General features: G+C 37.1%; 1 long non-coding RNA gene across 2 annotated transcripts in view; it reads left to right on the top strand.

Moving 5' to 3' along the window:
* LOC147830438 (uncharacterized) overlaps positions 1-26840 on the top strand; it is a 184147-nt gene that overhangs the window by 29133 nt on the left and 128174 nt on the right. The window lies entirely within an intron of this gene.

The following is a 26840-nucleotide window of genomic DNA, read 5'->3' as shown; positions in this document are numbered from 1 at the left end:
TGTGGTAGATTACCATTCTGCCTGTGGTTAGCTTGCATCTCTTTTTGAGGCCATCCATGCAAATCTTTTCAGTGAGGTGCACTTTTAATCAGGGATTTCTCCTTTTGTGAATGGTGGTACTGTATCAATAAAATATTAGCAGGGTGTTCCTTGAGAACTAATAAGTCAGCTAGAAGAGTAAATACATGTGTGTTTTGGTGTAGATAAAAATTTTTCTTTCATAGTACCTTTATCCCAGTAATTATGAACATCTTCTCTTCACCTTATGATATTATTATGTGGAAAATAGAATCAAGTGCACACTTTTTTTTGATAATGGTGGTCTGGATTGAACCAAAGGCCTCATTCATGCTAAGTAAACACTCTACTACCAAGCTAACCTCCATCTCCTTTTTTTAGAACTCTGCAGAATTTTAATGAATGCTATATATATGCAGATGGTCAAGTTAAACCTGTAAATCCTGCATTTTTGTCTTGTATATTATATAGAATGTTTGACACCTTTCAAAAATTAGTACATGTTTGGGCTGGGGATTTAGCTCAGTGGCACCATGCTTGCCTTGAAAGCACAAGGTCCTGAGTTCAATCCCTGGTACCAAAAAAAAAAAAAAAGTTGAAAAAAAAATTAATACATGTTTTCATTGAATAATGATTCCATTCCTGGTAGGGAGTTGGTACATGTACATAACTCATCTTGATTCTATTTTCACCCCTTTCACTTTCTTCTTTCTCCCTCCCTCCCACTCTTGATCCCCTTCCCATTTGAGAAAGATTTATGTCCCTACCTCCTATCATCTATATTATATTGTGCTCTTTATTTATATTTTGGGTTTCTCACATAAAAGAAACCATGTGACATTTAAACTTGTGTGTTTGATTTATTTAATTTAACGTTATGGTCTCAAGGTATATTCATTTTCATACAAATGAGTGAAATTTATCTTTCTTTATGGAAGAGTAGTACTCCATTTGTATAAATACCACATTTTCTTTATCCATTCATCTGTTGATGGACCTATAGGCTGCCTCTAAGATTTAACTATTATGAATTGTGCTGCTATAAACATGGGCATACATATATTACTGTAATATGATGTCTTTAAATCTTTTGGAAAGATAATTAGAAGGGGAATATCTAGGTCAAATGGAAATTATAGTTTTAGTTTTCTGAGGAATCTCCATATTGATTTCCAGTGGTTATACTAGTTTACATTACCATCAACAATGTAGAAGGGGACCCCCCTCGACCCCCACCTGCCTCACCAGCATTTGTTAAACTTGATTTCCTGATAATGGCCATGCTTTCTGGGGTAAGATGGAAACATAATGTTATTTTAATTTATGTTTCTCTAGTGGTCAGTGATGTTGGATACTTCTTCATGTATTTATTGGTCATTTGTGCTTCTTCCTCTGAGAAATGTCTATTTATTTCACTTGTGCATTTTGTGATTGGGTCTTCTATTTGGGTGATCTAATTTTTTGAATTCTTTATGTATTCTCTATATTAGCCTTCAGTATGAGGGATAACTGACAATTTTTCCCCCCATTCTATATGTTGTCTATTCACTCTGTTGATTGTTTCTTTTGCTGTGTAGAAACTTTTTAATTTAATATGATCCCATTTCTTGATTCTTGTTATATTTTCTGTCCAATTGGGCTCTTGTTCAGAAAGTCTTTTCCTATGCCTAGGACTTCCGTAGTTTTATCTAGTTTATCTTCCAGCAGATTGTTTCTTTCACAGTGAAAAATTTTTTAAATGAAGGCACTAGAGAGTATCATATTGAAATAATATCCATTTTCAATTCTATCTCAAATTCTGTGTTCTCTATGAGATCATCCTGAACCTTTCAACTCATTTCAAACTTTTCTATTTTAGAACAATGACATTCTTTGTACTTTCCTGAAAATACTTGGTAACTTTGTATTCTAATAAACTGTATACATGTCTTATTTGTTCTATGAAATTGTACTTTTAAAATTTGTTGTTGAATTTAAAATTGGTGTCATCTTCATAATAAAACAAAATGGGATTTTAAAATTTGATTATGATGCACCCCAAATGTTTATGTAGAATAAAATATATATTTTAACATTTATTAAACTATATTATTCAGTGCTAAGAAATAAGAGACTACTTCTTGGCCTCAAAGGATGCTGGAAACAAAGCATTAAATTTTTGGAATATGTGAACAAATGAGAGAAATTGGAAACAAATCACATTCTGAATTCTAATCCTTAAGACTGTTTTATAAGGGAGTTCCCACTATAGAACCTGGTGCAAAAAGAAAATAAACATACAGAGAGAGCCAAGGAATTTGAGTGAGTGATGCAATTGCTAACAGTTATGAAGCTGAATATTTCAACTATATGGCAGAGCTCATTTTTATCTTTTTCCGTGCACATGCAGTGTGACCACTAATACTTTCATCACAGGATACCTAGTATTATTAATCCTGTTAAGCAGAGAGAAAGAATTCAATTGTATTAATTAACATAGAGCCTCTGATATTGACTTGTTAGCATATTTTCTTAAAAATTTTTTGTCTGTTTTCAGATACTTCAGTGTTTGCCTTAATATCAGTTCTAAAAGAATCAGCTGCTACAGGCCTTCTTTTGCAGGGATAACAGTTAAGAATAGGTTAACCAGTTCTTCCTTGAAAATGTTATTTCAACTGAGATTTGTATTGCTGTGGCTCTTTGGTCAAGTCTAAGTCTCATATGTTTAATAGCTTCACTGACTGAATGAGATACTACTGGAGATCCACTGAGAGTCCACCAATTCAGCAGGAATGCTTAGAGATAACAGCATTGTTGTTACCCAAAAGCACACAGCATTAGTGTGGATCCAAAGACATCACTCATTTGTGGATGACCATGAAATGAGTTGGAATTGGTTTTCAGTGAACATAAGATGTAAGCCATGGCTAGAGATGATATTTGCAGAGAACAGTACCCATAAAACTGTCAGAAAAATAAAATTTCCTTTGGTTAAAAACAGAGAAAATGTTTAAAAATCTTTCTAGGCAAGCCAAACTTATCTGACTTATGTGACAGTCGTTTTCAAGGCCATTAAATTTTTTTTGTGTGTGCATCCCTTCCCCATAAACAGCAACTACGTATTTGGACAAGTAGTGAATAAGTATTTATTTTTGAAATGAGCTACAGGAAAAGAACAGCTTAGAAATTGGAATGATTTTTCTCTTTCTCTTTCCTATCTAAATATTTATGCAGTTGCTTTTCCTGCTGCCAGGCTCATGGTGCTGGGTATCAGCCTACTTCCAAGGAAAAAATCAGAATCACACATTTCTTTCTGCATGCCATGCTTTTAAAGAACATTGGCTCTAGACATAATCACTGACAATTACTACTGTTAGTTACATAGCATGACATGGCCCCTTAGACTATTATCCTTCCATAGCATTTTCATTACAAATACTATTAGAATGTGATTTATTATCTCAAATATCTCATGCATTATGCAGAATCACTATTTGATACTGATATTATAAACCACACCATACCTTTATTTATTGATTGATCAAACAAAACTAAACTTCTAGTGTCCAATGGCTCTGTGTCTATCACACTAAAATAGTGTCTATTGAGATTTTAAAGGTAACTAAACTGTGAGACTGCCATTAATGGGAGCTCCAGGCCATTCATTTATTTTTATTATTGTTAACAATAGTGAGCATTTTTAAGGGCTTTTCCCTGAGTCTAAGCATGTCTGTAGAATATAAGTTGTTCTAGAACAGAAGTTACCATCTTTTGAAGATGTATTTGAGCTTATACTATTGAATAGCTATGAATACAAAGCATTAAGTGATCATGAGTATAATGGAGATGACTCTGGTTTGTTTAGTTCCAGTTTATTGTGAGAATCATAACAATACCAATATTTTCCATCTGAAAACTACACTGCCCCATAGATAATTTTATAGGCTGTTCCAGTTTGTCCCTTTACCCTAGGCTAGTTCCCATATATGTATGCAGTGACCACCAGCTCAATTTCTTTAGATAGGAGAGTGATGGAGAAAGACTTACCTGGAAAAGAAATTCAGAGTGCTGAATCTGTTCGAGCCTCTCTTCAGGAGACTAGCACTCATTTGACTGTGTAAATGGGTCAGCCGCTGTGGTCTCCTAGTTTTCACCCACATTTATTCCCTTTTATTAGTAGATAAAGGGTCTGGCTTTGGCCCAAAAATCTCTATGTAACTTTTTTGGCTTGACCACTACAAGGCTTTACTGGGCAGGGTTTTGTGGGGAAACCTGCCCTCCTCACACCAAATTTGGGGAACAAGTCAGTGCATTGCAGTTGCTGAAGAGAAGAGCAGTCAAGAGCTCAGGACCCACTCACTGGCCATGCTCTTGTATATCTGCATTCCTAGCTCAGACACTTCTATTCTGAGAACCCTTCATGTAACTTTATACCTGAAGCCCAGACTAATTATGATCTAATTATGATTGGTAAGACGCACCTAAAGTGTCTTCTTTCATCTGTCTGGTGTGATCTACCTTACCTTCTATAAGGACAATACTTATTCAATACTATTTCTAATTAAATGATAATTAATATTTATTGAATGAAAACTTTGCAGCATGTACTACGTTGAGGATATAGTGATGAAAATATCTCCCAAGTTCTGTACAAAATATTGGAGCAAAATATAGATGAGTAATGCTTAAAAGAACATCAATATAGCATTATGTTTGCAGAGGATTTTTTTTCAAAATAGCAGGGTGCTAACTAGTAATTGGGAGGTAGGGAGAGAAAGAGATAGAAAATTCTTGGTGGCTGGTGACATTTAGAGAACATTAGGATCCGTTCCATGCAGGATGGAGCTCAGAGGATGGTACACATACAATGTCACTGAAACATCGGATGGAAACATATGGCCTTATAAATGGAAACTGTGGGAGGGGTGAGGGAAGAAAGGGAAGGTTCTGTGCTGCAGAGAAGTGCTACTTAATGAGTAGTCAGCCATGCTAATCTAATAGACAGGGTCTAACTCTAAAGCTTGTGCATCCAACACCAAATGTACTGTATAACCACAGGCTGGTATACAGCGTAGTATATTGCTGATTTATTTATGGTTCTGGTGAGGGATAGTTTATAAACTGGACCACAGGGAGGATGGCTTTTAATGCAGTCCAGTAATTGAGAAGGAAGTTTGAGTACTGCAAGATCCTTAATAACTGGCTAATCTGTGAAGAAGGGTATAAATCTTAAATATGTTTTAATGCAAGAACTTCTGCTTCCTGTTTTGAGGGAGAAAGTTGCAAAGTACTGTCACTAGCCCTATAAGAATGAGACCAACCCAATCAAATGTAACAGCAAAGAGCTAAAGAAACACAGGGAGTTAAATTCACTTCCTAGCAGAAAACCAATGGAGCATGCCGAGGAAGCACCAGAGGAGGCACTAACCCATCACAAAGCAAGTAAGAAGAAATCAAGTGGGATTTTAATAAACCTTTAATAATGTATGGAGTTAGGTTGTTGGATTATATCTTCAGGAAGCCCAGTCAGAGAGCAAAGCCACGCTGCCCTCCAACTGCTACTCACTGGGAGTACAAAGGAAGCATGCATTAGGCTGAGGCAGAGCACAAGAGCTAAGGGAGATCTCGTTGGCGTACAGGGAATTTGCTGGCTGCAAAGAAACAGCCCACTGACAGCCTAGGAAGAACAGCAGGCTGGAGAGAGATCGTCATGGTTTGGGGCAAGAAAGCAAAGTGAAGTCCACAGATATTTTAAAAGCTTGTGGGTGGGCTATAACACATAAAGCTAGAACATTGCTGGTGTTCAAATCACAATTCCTGATCCTGCTGGTAAACTATTTGAAGGCACTGGAAGCTAGAATTTAGATAAAGCTGCAACATACCCAGGCTCAGCACAACTGCAGAGTAGATTGACTCAGCCTAGAACAACTGGCCCAGTGTTGTTACTCTTGCATTTTGTTGTCGAGGCCAGTTGACATGACCAGTGGAGATTCAAAGGCATCTCTGTATTTCAATGTGAAGAGTAGAATTCATGTAATGAGACAAGAGGAATTGTTGGTACCTCTGTTTGTAGATTTACAAGTAACCCATGACTTGAGAAATAAGCCATAAATAAAGCTTATAAGAGACTTGACTTATGATGCTGATTCTCGTGTAACTCAACAAGTGCATATCAAACGTGAAGAGAGGTTAATACTCCTACTAAGAAAAGATAGGTATTGTTTTGTTTCTGCTTCTAATAAACATGGTCACTTTATTGTATTATGAAATAGTAGCATGTATTGGAATAGTACCTTGTATCAATTGCACAATCTTGAGTGAAGACATCAGGGAAACAAACAAAAAGAAATAAGATTTATGTTGTAAGAATGGATCAAAATTAATTAGAAAACATTTTCAAATATAATAACAAATGTGGAACCTATCAGAATTTGTGGAATGCAGCTAATGCAGGAGCAGAAGAAAATTTATAATGCTAATTGCTTATATTTTCCTTTATTTTTTCTTCCTTTCCTTCTTTCTTTCTCCACCTTCTATGTGTTCTTTTTTTGTGGGGGTAAAAAGTACTCTGGAATTCTGGTGAATAAAATTTTCCATCTGTTTACATTTCAGTCGTCTAAGAAAGATATATATCATATAATATATGCTTATTTAATTGCACAATATTTTTGAGGGAGCATTTGTGGAACTAATTTCATATAGAAAAGTTGGGATACTTGCTGTGTTTCAAAAAATATCTTTTTTGTTATAAGATTTTTCAATAGTAAAAGAAAAGTAAGGGTTCGTTATAAATAAAAATTTGCAATAGTGAATAAAGCAAAATGTCAGAAGTTTTCATTCATTTCAACTAAAGATATGCTCCCTGGAGTGAGAGATCACTTGCTATTCTCTCCTTGCCCTGTATAGTGCCAGCTTGTGGAGAAAGCCTTAAATAAATATGTGTTGAATTTTTTAAATGGGTACAAACACATGCAGTGTATTGATCATTTATCAGAAACTAAACTATATTTCTTCCATCCTGGATTTACATGTAACTGTTCTTAGTGACTCACAATGCATTCATGGCTAGTACATTACTGAGCCTGAAAGTCTTAGTTAAACAGAGCAAAATGCAACCCAAGGCTTTTCATCATATTATTTTAAAAAATTACAAATCCATTCTCAGAAATCACGTACTATTGGGAATCTTACTCCCCAACCTTAATTAAGAAAGTAGAATAGAATCCCTCTAGAATTCTATTATGCAACAGTCTCAGGTTCATCTACCATCTATTGCATACCAATTATGTTTTTTGTGCATTGCTGATGCCACAGGCAATGGTAGATGTGCTCTCATTTAGGAACAGTATTAGACACCTTCAAATCACTGTCCCAAATAACTGCTATTCGGTCCACAGGAAAAATCAGTATTGCAGCTGCCTTCTAATTTAAAACCATAATACCTTGTATACTATCTGTGGAAGATCATACTTTAAATTTATTTTGATAACTAGCTTTTTAAATTTTAAAACAAATCCATGCCAGTTGTAAAATGGTCAAACACCATGGAAGATGATACAATAAAAACAAGCCTAGCAGCCTTCATTCATCTAACCTGGCCTGCCTGGGAGCAAATTCTCTAATAGTTTCCTGTGTTTTCTTCTGGACTATATTTTTTTCATAAATTTTAGCTTCTCTTTTATTTTTTGGGTGGGGAGGGAGTTAAACAAAGACCACATAGGGAAAGCATACAAAAGGAGACTATTTTATAAAAGAAAAATAAAGAACCCTCTAGATTCTGTATATCAAAACAGAAAACAAGTTTCAACATTCCTCCCCGCAACCATATGCTTTTTACCTCCAACTGCCTGCTTTTCAAATACTCACAGGGTGCTGAGAATCCTGGAAAGTCTTTTTTTTTTTCTTCAAAATATTTTCTTTGGAATATTTTAGCTAAAACCTGTACACATAAGCTAAAGTAAATATGAGGCAAATCTTTCTACTTGTTACATATGTGTCCCCACATTTCTAGCAACCACCACCACCCCCAGAAGTTGAGCACTACTCACAGGAAAGATCTAAGTTCCTAGAATCTGTCTAACAATAGGTAGAGGATATCCTTTATGTCAGCAAAATCTATAGCAACCAGAGAGAAGCAGCTTGCTTCCCACAGCCTGATGATGAAATAGCAGGACATTACCTGGGCAAACCAGCAATCCCACAGTTCCTAGAGAGTAGATTCTAGCTCTTGGTCTCTCGGTCATCAGCTTGGTGCAGAAGTTCTGTGAAGTGGCATTGGGACTAGCTGGACTTCCATAATTCTCATACTTTATTCAAGGATGAGACACTGGTAGATGTCTGAAAATCCCTAACTGGGGAAATAAGACACAGAAATTCGAGATTAAGAGGTGTTCCTGGACACCAACTTCCCTGAGCTCAGGGACTAGGAATCACAGGCCAGGGTTAGGGTGAATTTAGCCTGTGCTGATGATGTTAATAAGATACTCAAGGGTCTCTTCACGTCATCAGAACTTCCAGCAAATCTTTGATGAATAAAACTCATGGAATGGGAGATTTCTTGGCTATTTTCCTGGTGTCCTGATCATTGTTCCTGTGAAGGAGACATGTTAAAAAAACTCCCATCGCTGGTTATTCAAGAGATGCAGATGAAAACAACACTGAGATTCCACCTCCCCCCAGAAAGAATGGGTGTTATAAAGAATTCATCCAATAACAAATGCTGGAGGGGGTGTGGGGAGAAAGGAACACTTCTCCATTGTTGGTGGGAGTGCAGACTGGTACAACCACTGTGGAAATCAGTATGGAGATACCTCAAAGAAGTAGGCTTAGAGGTCAATTTGACTCAGGTATCCCCCTGCTGAGTATCTTCCCAAAAGAATTAAAAGAATCATACCACAGTGATATATGTGCACCCATGTTTATAGCAGCACAGTATGTAATAGTTAAAGCTTGGAAATAGCCCAAGTGCCCATCAACTGGAGACTGGATAAAGAAGATGCGGGGTTTTTTTTTTTTTTATAAAATGGAGTACTATTCAGCCATAAAGAATGAGAAACTAGAGACATTTATAGCTAAATGGATGCACATTGAGGCCATCCTCTTAAGTGAAATAAATAGGACACACATGTGTAAATACCGAATAGTTTCTCTAGTGTGAGAAAATGAAAATGTAGTTAGGAATTAAAATGATTAAAATGAATAATTGATAATTTGAAATATGAAGAAAAGGCTCAAAGGGGTAGGGGTGGCAGGAGGGGAAGGGGAGAGATGAGAGTTACAGGCTGGAATCTGTAAAGAATCCATATATAGATTGTGTTTAAAACTATAGGAAGAGATGTAGATAGAGACTAGGCTGGAGCTCATCAGTGGGTTTGGAAGGAAGAGTCACTGAGATCAAAGGAGAGGACAGTGTGTTTCCAGAAGAAGCACATACAACTATGTATAGTACACAGTACTCGATAGTGTGATAAATGACTGTTACTGTTTCAGGTTCTTATCATAACATGCTGTTCTTTTCATCCTTTAGAGCGTAATCCTACTTATATAAAAGAGTTCACTGTAAAACAGTGTACTGCTATGCCAATGTTAGCCTCATGTATCTCGTGTTTAACTGTGTATTTGGATAATATCAAGGGGCCATCACAGATGATTGACATATACCTTTTCTGTTTGCACTTAGAAGCTGGCACTCTGTGTGGTACTTTGTGATACACATGGATGAAATTGCCTAACAACATATTTCTCAGATTATATTTCCATCACGTGTCATATGGCTATATTGAAATTTAAATTTAAAAAAAGTTGGCCTATGTGGAGTCTACTAGCTAATTAGAATTTTTTTCCAGACCACTATTTGTTCAATATTAGTTTTGAAAATCTTTCTAAAACAAATCACATCCTCTGATATCTTGTTAATGCTTGAGATTTTTTTTGAATTACATGGAAAAATGTTTCAGTATTTTTCAGTTTTGGTTGAGTTCTACTATATTTGAATATTATTATAGTTTTTCTTTCCCTTGAAAAAAAAAAAACTCCCTTTGTCATTGATAACTTCTTTTCATATTATAATAGATACAGAATGTTCTCAATATGATAGTGACAGATAGGATGATATAGGTTGGGGTCTGGGCAAGTCTAGCTTTCTTTAAATCCATGGTTCACAAGTGGGGACCATTTTGTCAGCTGAAGGGGCTTCTGGGAATGTCTGGAAACAGTCTGATCATCACAGCTGCGCCTGTCTGAGCACTCCTGCTATCCAGTGGGTAGAGGTAGGAAATGTTGCTAACTAGCCTGTAAGGCACAGGACTGACCCCACAGCTCAGAACATCTGACCCAGAATGCAATGGTGCTAAGGTTGAGGAGTGGCACTTTAAATGGACTGTTTTGCCATTAGTTCTTTTGAGGACAATGATTTTCATTCAGAGAAGTAATTCCAAATAAGCAACCCAATCAACAGTGATAAAATCTTACATAGTTTTCCACTTGGTTTATAATTCAGGCACTTGAACTTCATAAGATAATGGAAGAGTTTGGTGTTCTACTGATTCACCCAGAAAAATAATTTTCTCATAGCATTTTCACCTTTAGCCTTTTCCTCTTTTAACCATTAAGATTGTATTGTTGGTGGAAAACTAAACTATCTACTGCAGTCAGATGAAAATGAATTAAGAGGAAATGATAGCAAGTAATCAGTTTCTATTTGTTTGGAAAATAAAAAAAATTAGATAGTAAGTATCATGTTTATTTTTATTTGGTAAAGTTTTATTTCCATCTATTTTTTCTCTGGTTCTGACTAGCATCTTTCCACACATATCCTCTTTTGGTCAAAAGGTGGTGCATAAATCCTTTTCAGGGTAAAGCCTGCTAACTGAGTTCTGGTGAGCTAATTGCATTTAATCTGCTCATTTCTGAATGTCATTACAGATTAAAGCATGTGAAAAATTAAGTAATGTGAGATTACATTGACTCTGTGGTAGAAAGATTCTTGACCCATAGCTGATCCCGCCTTTGCTTCATTTCAGTGGCACTTATCTGCCTAGGGAAAAATGTGAAATATTCCATGTTTAAAGTTGTCTTAGTGAACAAGAGAATCAGATTGTTGGGGCTGCAGTAAAATAGTTTAGAGGGTATGGAATGACCCACTTAAATTGCTGATGAGTAAATGCAGATTCTAAGCAGGTAAGACCTGAGACATAAGTTACTGGCAGTTCTGGGGCCCCCCTCATCTGTCTAAGCTCCCTCACCTGATTCCAGTGTTCTTCTGGCACAGTTTCCATACTACAGCTCATAACTATCTCTATGTGATCACCACTGCTCAGAGTAAAATATAACAAGGAAGATATATTCATATATCTTGTATGTATTTATCATTGTAGAATAATCAAACTGCTTTCATGTACAGGAGTGATCAAAATATACACTGAATGTTTAATATTTAATAATTTATTACAGTAAAAGATACATTGTCATTAATGCTCCCCTCAAAATACTCCCCCTCAATGTAAACACATTTATCTCATTCTTGCCATTTTCTGAAGCAATCCTGGAAGACCTTTTCATGAGTATCTTTAGAAAGGTTGATGTTGCTGCAATGTGTCTTTTATTACAATAATTTATAATTTTCTGTATTCACTGAATTTTTTATCACACCTTACACATTGTCCCATATCAAAAAAATAATCTTAGTACATAACTAAGACAAACATTTTTGCCCTTATTGATTAGAGGAAATAAAAACTCAGAAACATGAAATAATTTATTTGAAGTTAGATAACTAGACTGGACATAGTGGAGCATGCTTATAATTCCAGGACTTGGAGGCTGAGGTAGGATGACAAGTTGGAGGACAGCTTGGGTTACAAAGCCAGTTTGAGGCTCAAAAAACACCAAAAAACAAAATACCCAGATGTTTCAGCCTGGTACTATCCTCTTCAGTTCATTGCAAGTTTATTACAGAGGTAAATAAGTCTACACTTATAAAAAAGGTATAAAGGGAACCACTCTTCATAGGTTGCTTACTCTGTGGCTGCTACTACATTGAATATGAGCTAGCCCATTTCCATTGTTTTTCCTTATAATATCTGTAAGAGGTAGACATGATTATTAATCTCATGTAGTTAATGAAGAAAAAGAGGTTTAGTGAAGTTCAGTAATTTGCTAAAGTTTATACCACTAAGTTTAGACCAAGATCTATTTTATAATAAAATCTACATTTTAATCACCTATATACTATATCATTGTTCAATATGGTGTTTCTGTGGCTAATTTTATAATTAATAAAACATTTGAATGAAGCAGCCATCAAACATCCAATTTCATTTATCAATGGTCTGAATTTTTCAAAAAAATTTACATTTTTTGCACCTTTACTTGTAGCTCATGTTGGGGAGAATGGAGATCATAGGCTGAGATAATTTTCACTTTTTCTCCTTTACATTTATCCAATACTATCTATCTGACTTCCCTCCCTTAGCATTCCAGCAACTATCCATTCAGTCTAATCTACTTAATGAAGCAAGAACAGGCCTTCTAGGAAAGATATCTGATTGTCTCACTACTTAGAAACTTTTAATGAATCACTTATAACTTCACATCCCTGATCTGTTCCCTACTTTGCTATATAATTTTATATTCTGCCAATCCATTATAGACTCTTCTCAGCCATCCCACAATTTGGTAGTTCCTGGTTATATTAAGGAGCTTCACGTATATGCATTTTCACATTTTTTGATTTACCTCTCCATTCTGCCTTCTGTGTTCTTTCCCTGTGGATAACTAAGCATTTTGTGCCTTCTGAAATGGATCCATCTTGTTACTTTACTAGCTTTTTCTTCTGTATTCGTGCATACCCTTTGTAAAAATTTAGCTATAATAATTTCTCTTTCTACAAGATTTTGAACCTATAGAGTGCCTCTCTAATTCTCTGGCAGAGGAGCTGGTTAGAGCTTGCAGTTCCCTTAATAGAGAACTGACTGTGAATACAGTTTGAGTATAAAAAAGATGAGCTCATTGCTAGAAAATAGGACTCTGGGCGAGTGCTGGATAGCAACAAAATTTTTGCCTTCCCAGACCTTCCTGGGGACATCTCAGTAAACTGTTAAATGTGAGCATTCTAAAATAAATAATGTGTCTTTCATATGCCGAATGGTGTTCTTACCTGCCACTTTTTATATTGAAGTCCTATTTTCAAATTTGACCTTATTTGGAGAAAGAACATTTACAGGAGTAATTTCATTAAAACGAATAATTGGGGGAGGGGCTAATTCAATATGCTTTCTGTTTTTATAAGAAGAGAAAATTTGGACACAGACACAGAACAAGGAGAGACAATGCAAAAAGAGAGAGAGAACACCATCTACCAGCCAAGGAAGGAGGCCTGGATCAGATCCTCCCAACATGACCCTCAGAAGGAAAAAACCCTGTTAATACCCTGATCTTGAACCTCCAGGCTTCAGAACTGTGAGAACATAAATTTCTATTGTTTTAACCACCCAGTCTGTAGCATTTTGTTTTGGCAGCTCTTGCAAACTAAATTAGGATCTTCTCATTTTTGTAAGCTCAAGCCTTATTTCATGCATGGCCTAGGATATAACAAGTTCTCAACAAGCCTTTCTGAATCAAAGAAGTAGAAAAAGGTAGTTCAGTTTATATAAATATGCACAATCCAGAAACTATTATCCATTTTAAAAGTTCAGCAGTCCACTAACAGCTTTATATGTTGGATCTTGCTGTGTACCAGCCATATCCAGTGGAATGGGCATTGGTCCTGCTCCATTCTGGAAAAGACTTAACAAAGAATGCAGAGAACCCCATCTACATGGATGATCATGCTTTATTTGTCTTATCTGTACAAACAGTGGCACTTTAATTTTTTAAATTTTTGTGAAGAGGGGGACACTTAAACTACTGAACACAGATATTCACATTTTCTTCTTGTTGGGAGGAAGGAGGCTTAGCATTATCAGGGATTGCATTTGGCCTCAATTCCAGGCTAATGGTTAGATGATTATCAAGGTCCAGTTCAAATGAGGTATTCAACATTTCTCAGTATCATTTTAATTTTCTGTATTTGGATATTAGCAAAAAGAATATTTACTCTGTGAATGAACTTTGAACTGAATTTACTATGGAGTTGAATAAGGAATTAATCGAAGTTGAAGTAAAGCCAATAAACTTCTCTTATATTGAAAGTAGGTAAATATTCCTTAGCCTTTCAATGATACCTCAACATTTTAGTGTTGGAAATTAAAATTAGTCATCACTGTAGCATTTTCTATGTAACATACATTTTGCTGACTCCTTGTAACTACTATTTCATTTCATCCTTACAACAATGCTAAGCTGAGACTGCAACTCTCATAGCAATTTTACAGATGAAACTGAAAAACATAGAAGTCAACATCATTTGACCAAGCAGTGCCAAAACCAAGGTTTAGAGAAAGTCTGGCCTACTCCTGTGTTCCTTTGCTGTGCCATTTTCTCTCCTCTTGTCCATCAACATTCCACTTTGCATCTGCTATCTCCTGCTCTTTTCTTGGGATCTGCTTTAAATGTTGAGTAGGGAGTTGGGAGGACTTAAAGCTTCTGGATGGCTTCACAATTTCCCAACTTTGCTGTCTCTTTTTTACTCCATTCTTCCTTTACGACTCTGTTTCCTCTCCAAACATAGTCACTCTTCACTAAAGGCAATTCTTACACATTTTTTTTTTTTTTGGTACTGGGGCTCAAACTTGGAACCTTGTGCTTGTGAGGCAGGTGCCGAACTAAATCCCTGCATGAAGGCAATTCTTGCTGTCTTCTCCTAATGTGCGTATAGATGCTGCTGCTTCTCTTCTTCCCTATTCTAGTCTTCTATTTATGGATTTAGTCCTTTTGGCTTCATCGCCATCTATTTCCTTCTCTTGTATGCTCTGCATTTTCTCTCTTTGTCTTTTGATACTATACATGGATTACACTCTCTGGACTTACTTTCCCTTTAACATCTGATTTAGTTTAACCAAGAGTCCTAGGTATTGAATAGTTGCTTTCATGTACTCATCTGGTTCCACTTATTTCACTTATTACCTTTATAAGTAAAATGGAAGCTTAGTGTTTGGCTTAGGAAGCTTCTCCTTTTAAGTAGAAAAAGACCTACTTTGTAAGAGCATCTTCCAGGAAAATTATCTCCTCAACATACAGACTTTTTATGGTTTTCTCACATTTTCTGATTTTCAAGATATACTTTGTATATAGACATTAAAGCACACAAAAGCATAATCCAACATGCCTCCAGACCTGAATTTTCCAGTATGTGTTCCAAGGAGTATTCATACTGTAATAATCTCCTTAAAAATTAAAATCATGGCAACTTCTTCCTTTTGCTAGTGACAGAATATCACAGGTAGGAATAGCCAGTTGCAGATCTCTGTGTGCTGTGGTGGCATTGCCTCTGGGCCTCATTTGTAACCACATTCTCCATCTGTACACCTCAAAGTGCCCAAGAGGACCATTAAAGGAAGCTACAGTTATACTGATGATCTATCTTTCTCCAAGATGTCATCAAGCCCTGCAGCTTCACTTTTCTCAGTCACCTCAGGAAGCCCAAGCCTCCCAGCTTACTCCCTATTTTTATTTTCACATCTGTAAGGTGCCTGTAAACATTTTCTGATGAATCTCAGTCTCCTTCCCTCTCCATTCTGGAACTCATGATGTGTGTATAAGTCAAAGAAGTTGGGTTTTACTATGATAGCAAATCACAAATCACACACACACACACACACACACACACACACACACTCCTAAAATGCCACTTGCCCCTTAGAAAACAAAGGTTAGTTTTTAATTTATACTTTATATTTCTCAGGAGTCCACATCACTTAGTCCTCCAGAGATGAAGCAGACAAAGGTTCCATAATCTTCTATTGAAAAACATTTGGAAATGAAGCCTTCATGGTGGCCTCAATAGGATAAGAGTGAAATGGGGGAATTGTGCATGGGCTTTACACAGCCTTGGTTTAAAAGTCATGTCCATTCTTTCTTTGCCAGAAATATTCAGTTGAATTTGCTTAAAAGAACAATCATGTTGAAAAATCCTGGCTTCCATGTGGCAGAAAAGAGAGAACAACATCGGCCATCACTAGTAATGTTTATTTTAGTCTTTAAAATCTTCCCATACCTTTAATATCTTCTATTTTCCTTCAACTTCTTGCTCCAAATAAAATTTGGCTTTTCTTGTGGCCAGTGCATTCGCCCCAGCTCTCAAATGATGGCTCTTTTCTCTTGTACCTTGTGTACTTCTGGGCTTGTGGGCAAGATTATATGGCCTTTTGGTCATCATTTCTTCTTCCAGAATAAGGTATTCTCTTGGTTTCCTCACTCCTCCAACATCTCCCCAGATCCTGCCATCTGACTAGAATACCTGATATCTTCCTCTTTTCAGCTATCATCTTTCTGCTCACATCCTCTTTCCCCATCTACTCATACATTAATGGGAGATTTTAGCACTTACTATCCTTTGGTTTATTGCATTTTTCTCTTTTGTTGCTTCCCTATCAATCTTGGGGCTTCAATATTCAAAAGGACAATTTATTTCATAACTTTGTTCTTAAATTCTTAATCACAAAATATTTTAATATTTTGTCTTTTTCCTCACCCCTCAAACCCATTGTTCAGTCACTGTTGTAGTCAGGGTTTGCAAGGCAAAAGGTTTAATACAGGACACATAATTGATAGGATTTTTTTATAATGTTCACCCAACAAGTCAAATGCAGAAGAATGCAAGAGATCTTTCCACATGCTAGAGACTTGAAGAATCCAGCCAAGGCCTTGGATCCTACAGCAATATCTCACATGAGTTCAGCCAAAGGCCTAAAACCCATGACATTGTCCTCCACAAGTCCAGCTGGAGGAGGCCTAGGGTCCATGGGAATGTCTCATGCAAATCCATACCAAAAGTCTATACTGGGAAAGCCCAAAGGCTGTGGTAGAAGCTAGAAAATCTGCACTGGCAGGGTGAAGAATCTATGCCAGAAGGCTGAGTGAGCTGCACTGGAGCCAGGAATTCAATGCTCAAGGTGAAGATCAGAGCTCCCCCAAAGAGAGCAGCAGCCATCCCTGGTGACAGCAAGGACTTGAGCTCCTCTGAGGAAAGCTGAGTTCATTTCTGGAAAACCAGCCACAGGAAGCTTCTCCAGGAAAGTCAATAGAGTGCAATCTTCCCCTCCTGTTGTCTTTTTATCCCATTCTGGCAGCAGTCCTAAGGTGAGTCTTCCACACTCAGAACCACACTGACTCAGTTCAGCTGAGTGTTCCCAGTCAGGTTGGCCATTAATTAGTCTGCCACAGTCATAATCTAGAACATCACCTCTGAAAACCTCAATTTCTAGCATCTCACTTCCTGGGCACCACTTTTTATTTTTCTCTCAACTTTCATGTTAAGGAATGATTGTGTTCTCTCAAAATTTATATGTTGGAGTCCTAAGCCCTTGTAACTAAAAATGATATACCTGTATTTGGATATAAGGTTTTTAAAGAGGCATTTAAATTAAAATGGAAATGATATTTTGAATCCTAATCCAATATGACTGGTGTCCTTGTAAGAAGAGGTTTCGGGAAAACAGATAACAATGTGGGATGACCACGTGGAATTACTAAAAAAGACAGCTATCTACAAGCCAGAAAGAGAGACATTAGAAGAAATCAACCCTGCTGGTACCTTGATGTAGGACTTCTAACCTCCACAACTGATAAGATGCATTTCTGTTTTTCAGGCCATCCAATATGTGTATTTTGTTATGACAGTTCCAGAAAACTAATCTGCTCTTCAATATCTTAATACTCTGACTTCTCAGCTCATATTTCATGGTCTGAGATAATAATAATAATATCCTTTTCTACCTCTTATTGTTCTGGTCCTTTGTTTTTTGTTCCGTGTTCATAAGTCCTGTTCTGCAAAATTTCCACTCAGATTATGTCCATTTCTCTGTTTGTATAAAGCCTGTGACCAAGCAGCTAAGCATGGCTAAAGGAAAATCACCTCTATGAGTCTATACTCATTTTCAAAATTTCTCAAGTTATTCCATTCTCTCTGTGAAGGTAGGTTCACATCATTTCTTGGTCCTTAGACTTCCCATCCTATCTGTATTCTCAGCCAAAAGTAAAAAAAAATACTTTTTAAAATTTCTGGGCCCAAGTAGAAGGAATAAAAAAAGAACTTCATGATTCTCCCTCCACCAAATCTACCAACTTCCCTGCTTTTGTTCTTGCATACCATTTTTATTGTCTTGTCTATGAAAATGAATGAATCATCCACATGTCTAACTAAGGCAACACATTTGCTTGTGCTCTGGGTCATTTACTCAAGGAAATTGCTCCTAAGATTGCACCCCCTCGTTAAATCCCCCATCTTTTCTGAAGGATCATTTGTGTCTGCATACCCATGTGCCCTAATACTTTATTAGACTAGGTTTTGCTGTGCTGCAGTTAATTACCTGAAATCTTAATGTACACAACAGTGATTTCTTTTTGTTCATGCAACATCAAATGTGTGATGGATGACTCTGCAAGGCAGCTCTGTTCCATGAGAGTGACACAGAACCCTTGATTCTTTCCACTTGTAGTGTCAGTTCTTAATGCATTGCTCCCAGCATTCCTATGACAGAAGAAAAGAGAGGGGATGGTGTATCTACATAGTTGGGGGAAGAGAAAAACATAATTTTTGTGGGTAGGTGAGGGAAACATTAAAAAATTCAAGATATTTTAATTTTAACAGTGTTATATGCTAAAGTACAATTATATAGGAAGATCACAGTTATACAGGAAAGCTCATTTGCCACTGGCAAATAAAATAAAGATAATGCTCTCCTTTCCATGTTACAGACACAGTATTTATGGACTCCTGTTTCATTGTGTGCGGGTGTGTTCTCTATAGGCTAGTCATCCTTGGGAGAGTAAGGGTTTTTTCATCCAATTAGCATGCAATTGGTAGAGAGGAATTTTTCATCTTTTTAGTTTTTTAGTTTGCATTCCTCATATTCTGGCTAAAATCTGAATTCTTGAGTGAAATAAAAACATGTATTGTCCATTCTCATCAGGGCTAGAGCAAGTCAATTTAACTGTGCATAACTGCTTGGGATTTTCAATAGGTGTTCATATCACTGTAGGTTAGTTTTAGTTTTAAGAATCCACATGCATATTGGCAAATATGTTCTTGAAAATGGACAGAACTAAGAAAAAATATGGTATATCATTTCCTTTTGTTATATAATAAACCATACAGAATCTAGTAGCTTCAAATACATAACTATGTTCAGCCCATGATTGTATGGAGCAGTGGTTCTTCTGGCCTCAGTGGTCTGCAGTCAGCTGTCAATTAGCTGGGCAGCTCTGCTTCTGAGTGTTGGCTGACTACAGAGTGGGCAGTGATGAAGATGACTGAGCCAAATGCCTTCCATCCTCCCACTGGACAGCCCAGATGTGTTCACATGGAAGCCAGGCAGGATCCCAAGAAAGACAGAGTGGAAAAGTGCAAACCCCTGGACTGAAGGCATGGAACTGGCATCCTTGAAGTATTGCTCCAGTCTATTGCTGGAGAAGGCACCATGTTACCCCATTAAAGAATGGGGAAATAAGTTTCACCTCAAGGTGGCAAGAGCTGCAGCCTCAAGAGCAAATGGTTACAGAAAGAGAGAAATAATTCACAGCCATTTTTAATCTACTAGATAGGATGAACCCTTGAATCATGCAGTCTACAGTATTTGAAACTTGTTTCTTCACCTAGTACTATCCAATGAAGATAGCAAAAGTCAGAAGTAAGTCTTTGAAAACGAGGCTTTCCTGTGTATTTTCCCCTTTACCAGCCTATCTCTGCTGGCACTGTTAAATACAAAGCTTTAGGAAAATAGTCATTCATTTAAACTAAAAAGCTCAGTTTCCAAGATCATTTACTTTCCTGTGGAAATAGTTTTCCTGAAAGAGGAAGTGTGTTGATTGCATTGAGAAGGACCCTCATCTTGTCCCCATGGTAACAGCATCTTGCATTCTCCAAGTGTCCACCACTTGGTGTTTTGAGACCCAGTAGCCAAATAACACCATGTTAAATAATTAGAGAAAAACAATCTACATGCATAGAATATAAAGAACAGTGGGCCCACAAGTAGAGTTTGGGATCAGATCAAAATGATGGTCTATAAAATAAGAATAGTGCTAAATGGCTGAAATAATCATAACTACAATAATAAAGTAATGTTTCTCTAAGATACACATAAGCTACTTTAAAACACCATTCTTTTCAACCTCATAGGAACAGACTACTTTTTAATGCTTTTAAATATATCTAAGTCATGAGATTTTGGTGCACATGTGCAAACACACATACACATATGCACATTATACACACAATTGTGGAGTTCTGATTTTAAACAAAAGTGATAGCAGCTGTGACAGGCTTGTTATTGTGATTAGTTAATGGAGTACTTAAAACTATCAGTCCTGTCCTGGCTTACTATCATCTTTTTAAAAAGATGTTTAAGAAATATAATGTATAAGTTATATTTGTGTAGGTGGCTGCCTTTTCATGGAAACTGTTCACTCCCCCAAATCTTTATCTCAGTCAGTGTCTCTGGGGCTTTCAAAAATTAGAATTTAGATTCAAGTCAAGCTACATCTCCATGTAGTGATTCTGGGCATAGAAATGACAGATTTAATATCCATCTGCATCTATGGATACTATTAAGCTGCACAGGAACCATGAGAGAACAAATCTGTGCTAACTGTGGTGCCTGAAAGGCTGTCGTTGCTGCTAAAACTGTGAAGCAATTTTCTATTGTAAAACCCATAGTAATGGAATTCAGGAAGGTGGATCCTGAGGGATTGAAGAGGGAGATATGTGGAATGCTTTAGAATGAGTCACTGGGTAGTATTGGAGGTATTCTTCAGATTAGAAATAGGAAGCCAGTGGGTTGGTTGGAAAGGTAGGCATGAGCTTAGAACTTAAGAAGAGTCAGAGGTCTTCCAGGACCTTGAGTGGGATCCAAAAGGAGGCCCAGAGGTTCCCAAGATGATGGCATCCTATTGGGAAACCAAATTCCTAACACTAAATGCAAGTAGACTTCCCCTCTTGTAGGTGAGTGTAATGATTACAGAAGTCACTGTAGACACACGTGGTTTCAAAGCTGGAAAGCAAGCACAAAGCACTTTGCTCTTCACTGGTTGCCCACAGGGTAAACACAGCAATAGGGTTTTTTTTTCTTCATAGAAAACATTGTGTGTATGCATCTCCACCTTCTATTCCCTTCCCCATAGGGCTCTGAGATTGAGGATATGAAGAGAAAACTGACTGGGAGAAAGAAATGGAATTTTTGCACCTTCCCACATATGCCTTGAAAATATTTGATGACTAGATGCTGGTTATCTTAGAAAAGGGAATTCTCGTTCAGCAAAGATTTCCCTTATTTGAACTTGGATTCTCTGGAGACTCATTCATAATCTATCCTAGATACTCATATGAATGTCTATCCTTTATGTCATTTATGTCTCATAAATCTCTATGATTACTATGTGTGTAGGTCACCAATCTCATAACTGCAATGCCAAAATTCAGAAGGATCTAAATTGGGGAGTTCTTTTTGTAACATTGGTAAAAATGTCAAACTTGAACTGCCAAGTAGCTGTTAATGAATTTTATCTCTTTCAGTGTATTGTTGACACACTACTTCTGTAGGAATATCAGTGTGTTTCCTTGCTAAGCGCTGCCCCAGATATAAGGTGTTACATAAAATTAAATATACAAATGACATTACATAATTAAAAATTTTCTGAAGTCTGGCCATAAGGAGTTCACATGAAAGATTGTAGACATATGTTATCTCTGAATCGAAAGAGGGAAGTGATGTTCAGGTATGTTGAAATATAATGGTTTCTTTCTCTACCAAACTGTAAGTTTTAATTCATTCTTTGTTCTAAGGTCAAGGAATTAAAATGAATTATTTTGAAAGAATAGTGAAAGACATTTTGTGAGTTGAAGCCATGGAAAGCAATCACTATCCATCCATCATTCACTCTGCAGAAGATGGAAAAGCCTCCTTTGTTCTCAGTTTGCAAGAAGCCTGTTCATTCCATACACCTTTTCCTTTAGCACTAGGCTTTGGATGACATGCTGGCTTCCTATAATCCAAAACTGAATGTCTTCTTAGTTACAAATAACATGTGGTAGTGTCAAAGCAAGTTCCTTTTGCCCAAAGCTTCTGCCTTAGTGTACCCTCATGTCTGAAGCCTGGACCTTGGAATCATCAAGTTGCTCTCGCCTGTCCTCCATGCTTCATACCGGTTGTGTCTATGTTCTTTCTTCGTACATTCTGGGGAATGCTGTTGCCTGTGTGATGTTATCTCCACTTTTTAGAAGCTTGCATTTTAAAGGTCTGATTTTTTTTTTTGGTACCAGGGATTGAACTCAGGACCTTGCACTTGTGAGGCAGGTGCTGGAACCACTGAGCTAAATCCCCAGCCTAAAGGTCTGATCTTACCTATTGTCCCAATGCTCTGGCTCATCTTAGAAAATCAAATGATATTATTGATTTTAGCACAGTTAGGATTTCATAATTATAATTATATTCATTTTAGAAATAGGAAAACATGCAAAATATAACTTATATTTAATACAATCACCTTTTTATATTTTAAAATATACATAAGTGTACAGATAACTCTGAACTGGGAACCAGAAAGTTGAGTTCTGAATCTTGCTTTTGGAAGAAAAGTAAAACAAAAACCCCAACATCTTAACCATTGAACTTCTGTTTCATGGACTATTGAAGAATGAAGTGGAAATAAATGATCTCCATATAATCTCCCAGTTTAAACAATTTTTTCAAGTCTTGGCATGGCATTTATAACAGGGCAACACAGAGGTAATAATATGCACTTTTCTGTGACTTCACTTTTTCTTGCTAGATTGTGACTTATTTATCTTCTCTGTCATGCTTCAAAGGGACATTTTCTTCATTTCAAACATTTAGAGTCAATTTTTTTCAGCTTCTGCTTGGTAGATGTTTGTATTATAGCTATAGGTTTTTTATATCTTTTCAATTTTTCTCCTGCTCTCTTTTTTTATTGCTCTTTTTTTAGATAGATCTGACTTTTTACTATTTGAGGGGAGAAATGAAAGAGGAATTACAGACATTTTAAGAGGTTAGGAACAAGAAGGATGAAATTTTAAAAATGTGAAATTTAATATTCTACTTTTGTAAAATATAATTTACATGCAATTTGTAATTTTAAAACTACACTGACATGGTTCATCCCCTTTTAAAAACTGGAAATCATATAAAATCTCCAGTGAATGTATTTTTAAAAATCTTTCATGTGGGCAAAAATCATGAAGAGATATTAAAATAGTTTTTCATGAAAGTCTATTGCACAGTCACCTTGAATGTGTCATTTCAAAATATATAAAGAAACAAAACCGCCACCTTTTCAGGTTGGTGTGATTTTTGTCCTTTGTCTTTTCTGCCACATTAGTCCGCCATCCTGGGCTCTAACACAGCCCAAAGGCCTAATCGTGTGGATTTCAGGGTGCTGCCACCTCTCTTTCCCAGATGCTCTGGGCCAGGTCTGAACTTGGAACTCCAGTGATTGAGGCAAGGTCCAGAGTAGATAGCTGAAGAGGCTGCTGGTCCCAGAAAGATGACAAAACGTGCTGAGCCTTTGGGATGGGAGAGACAGGATGTTACTAATAAAAGACAGCCGTGCTGCTGAAGGAGGGGAGGAAGCAGATGTGAGGGCAAGATTCAGGTGACAACCTTGGCCTACAGGATGTTATGAAAGGGGGAGAAAAGTCAGTTGGCATTTGGCAGCATGTGCAGAGCCAAGACCTGACTGGGTGGTGGAAACTGCGGCTTTCAAAGATTTCTGACCTTCTGTCTGCCAACTTGGAATTAGGTTTCTTGATGGAGGGGGAGGAGGAGGGCAGGGGTGGAAAAAGCAGATGCCAAGAGAGATTACAACCTGGCAGCCAGACAAAGGAACGCTGCTACTGGCACCTGAGGCAGAGAGGGGCAGAACAGTGTAATGGTAGTTCTAACACAAAGGCTGAGTGCCAGAGTTTGAACTGTGACAGTGCGGCCTGAGATGGCCTATTCTGTAGATAGTAGAAAATAGTCTGTAAAGAAATAAAAGGAAAAAATGTGAAATTTAATATCTTTGGTAGATTTTTAGGGTTGACATTTAGAAGCTTATTCAGCCACCTTTCTCCTCTCTAAGAAGCATAACCTCTGTAGTTAGATTGATGATACATATCTTCTAATCTCAGGAATATTGCCACATTTCCAATTCTAAAACTAAGGTGGTAGGATTTGACTACAGGCTTCTCCATGGCCTAGCAGTAAAGACCAAGTGTCTTTTCCATGTCCCCAGTATTGACCCAGAACAATATCATTTGCTGGGAGAAAGGACTCACTGAGTCTATTAGAATACAGTGTTGTTTGTACACAAATAAGGAAGCTTTATATTGAGCAAATTTCCAAATTTTTTCCTGGAGGCTTACTGAGCTTTTATGAATTTTGCAGTCATGTGTCGTGATAGTCCACTAGATGTCACTGTTACTCGGGCCTTTGGTTGGCAGAAATATGCCCACCCTTTTGTGCCAGGGGAAAAACAATCTTCAAAAGAGGAGGATAATATTGTCTGTGTGGATTTAAATAAGACCTCTTTGGCTGGCATTTTTATCAAAAAACAGATACTCTATGTGTTATGCTATTTGTTTTTCACTTCCCTTTGTGTTTTTGAGTGGGAGAAATAGAATTAAATGTCTTTCTTCCCACCAATGCACTTTACCCTTTATTCCTGCTAATTCTTAATTTTACTTTATAATGTAGCTTTCAGCTCTATAACATGAGGAATATTTGATAGAACATTAGGAAAATGAACACAACTATGTACATTCAGAATCTATATATAGACTCCAAATATTTCTCCTCTAATCTTTTCCAAACCCTTAAAAACTTCAAAACACAGTATATAATTTCCTTAGGAAAAATTATGTAACTCTAACTTTGACTAGGAAGAGAATCCTGGGAGGGCACAGAGATTTAGAGTTAAGAATACAATCTTCATCATCACTCTCAGATACATGATTGAACCTGTGGGGCAACATTGCATGAGTTTCAGGTTGTTTAAACAGTGATGTTAGACACAGAAATTATTTGTTTCCTGCTAAATTTCCTTTTCTTTTACTACATGTTGGATATAAGTATATATTTTAAGATGTCATTCATATATATGAGAAACATGAATTGTTTGTTTTTTTAAGAGTAGGAAAATTTACTGGGAGAAAGAAAGCTTCTTCCTAAGAGAGACAGAAGGGGGACCAGAAAGTGGGTTGCCCACCCACCCCACTCCACAAAGATGTTTTATACAGCAAAGCCATGTGGTGAGGCGGATACAAAGTGGGACAAAACTATAAGACCCAATGGAAATTTACAAGGTGGGCATGAGGTAGGACAAAACCATGACCAACCAATAAGATCACAAATACAGGGTTGGGTATTTAGCTCAGTGGTTCAGGCGCCTGCCTCGAAAGCACAAGGACCCAAGTTTGATCCCAGGTACCAAAAAAAAAAAAAAAAGATTGCAAATACAGTCACCCAGGTAATATTGATTAAATGGGGGTCAAATGAGAGAGCAAGTCACGTAGCAAGCTTACAAGGATTTTGAGTAAGGGTGGGTCAGGGATATTTCCTGGAGAGGCTAGGTTAAGACCTTGGCCCCCCACCCAGATGATTGATACCTATTTAGAATATCAGTCACTGTTATTCATCCTACATGGGTGTGGTGGTTTCTCTCTTTTTACAATGCTGGCCCTCAGTGATAGTCTTCACTGTCCTCCATGTTGGGTCCTCCTGGGCTGGCCCTATCTAACTGCTTACAAGATATCTAATTAACTTACCTATCTGCAATATTCCCCTCTCTGAAGTAGTATCCCTAACTGCTGTGAGGGGGCAAAGGGTGAAGAGAGGCCTGGCTACTTCCAGCTGAAGAAGGTCATAGTAGTTGTGATCAGCAGTTAGAGTTACTCTACAGAGGGTCTATCTAAAGGTCCTGGATAAGTGCCAGACATTGTCATCTTGGTAGCTGTATAGCTTTGAGTCTGGAGGAGACAAAAGCCAAATAAACAGTTAATAATACATAGGCTAAATATAAGGTCATCAGGACTGCTATGAATATAGCCAACAAAGATTTCCACTGGGAGGAACTAGTAATAGCCTCCCACAAAGAGGATAAGGAATAGGAAAAAAGGTCCAAAGATGAAGGAGTGAAGGGAGGGGAAGGGGAAAGGAAAAAAGGGAAAGGAAAAACTATGAGAAAAGAAAAAAAAAGGAAATGAAATCTATGTAAATAGGGAAGGACAGAGGGGGTGAAGGGTGCACAGGGAATGGGGAAAAAAAATAAGAACCAAGTTATATCATGTACAGGTACAAACACCCAATGATAAATGTAAACAAATTGCATACCTAAAATGTACCAATAAAAGAACTAAAAAAAAAAACCAGAGGCTAAGGAGAAGATCCAGAGGACTTCAGAATCCAACTTAGAAGTTGTATTGTACCATTTGGCAGTTATGAGCTGCTTACAAGGTCAATCTGGTGGATAACAGTAAAAGAAGTCTAGCACATTTCTCATTGCTTCCATTTGTATGACTGTTTGGAGTTTGGCAGTCTCTAGGCAAGAATAAACAAAACTTTTAAGAAATTAGAGCATGCATAATCTAAGCATGAGCACACTAGAATGAAAGGGCAGCTTGGGGAGAAAGTCACACTTAGAAATTGAAATAGTGATTGTAACCTGCTGGCTTTTAGATTCTTTCATTGATA

Source organism: Heterocephalus glaber, unplaced genomic scaffold (genome assembly GCF_053883595.1).
Source record: "Heterocephalus glaber isolate CG9 unplaced genomic scaffold, H.glaber_assembly_v1.0 deba00000122, whole genome shotgun sequence".
NCBI classification, from domain to species: Eukaryota; Metazoa; Chordata; class Mammalia; order Rodentia; family Bathyergidae; genus Heterocephalus; species Heterocephalus glaber.
Note: the sequence above shows the minus strand (reverse complement) of the source record. Positions and strands in the feature narration are given on the sequence as shown.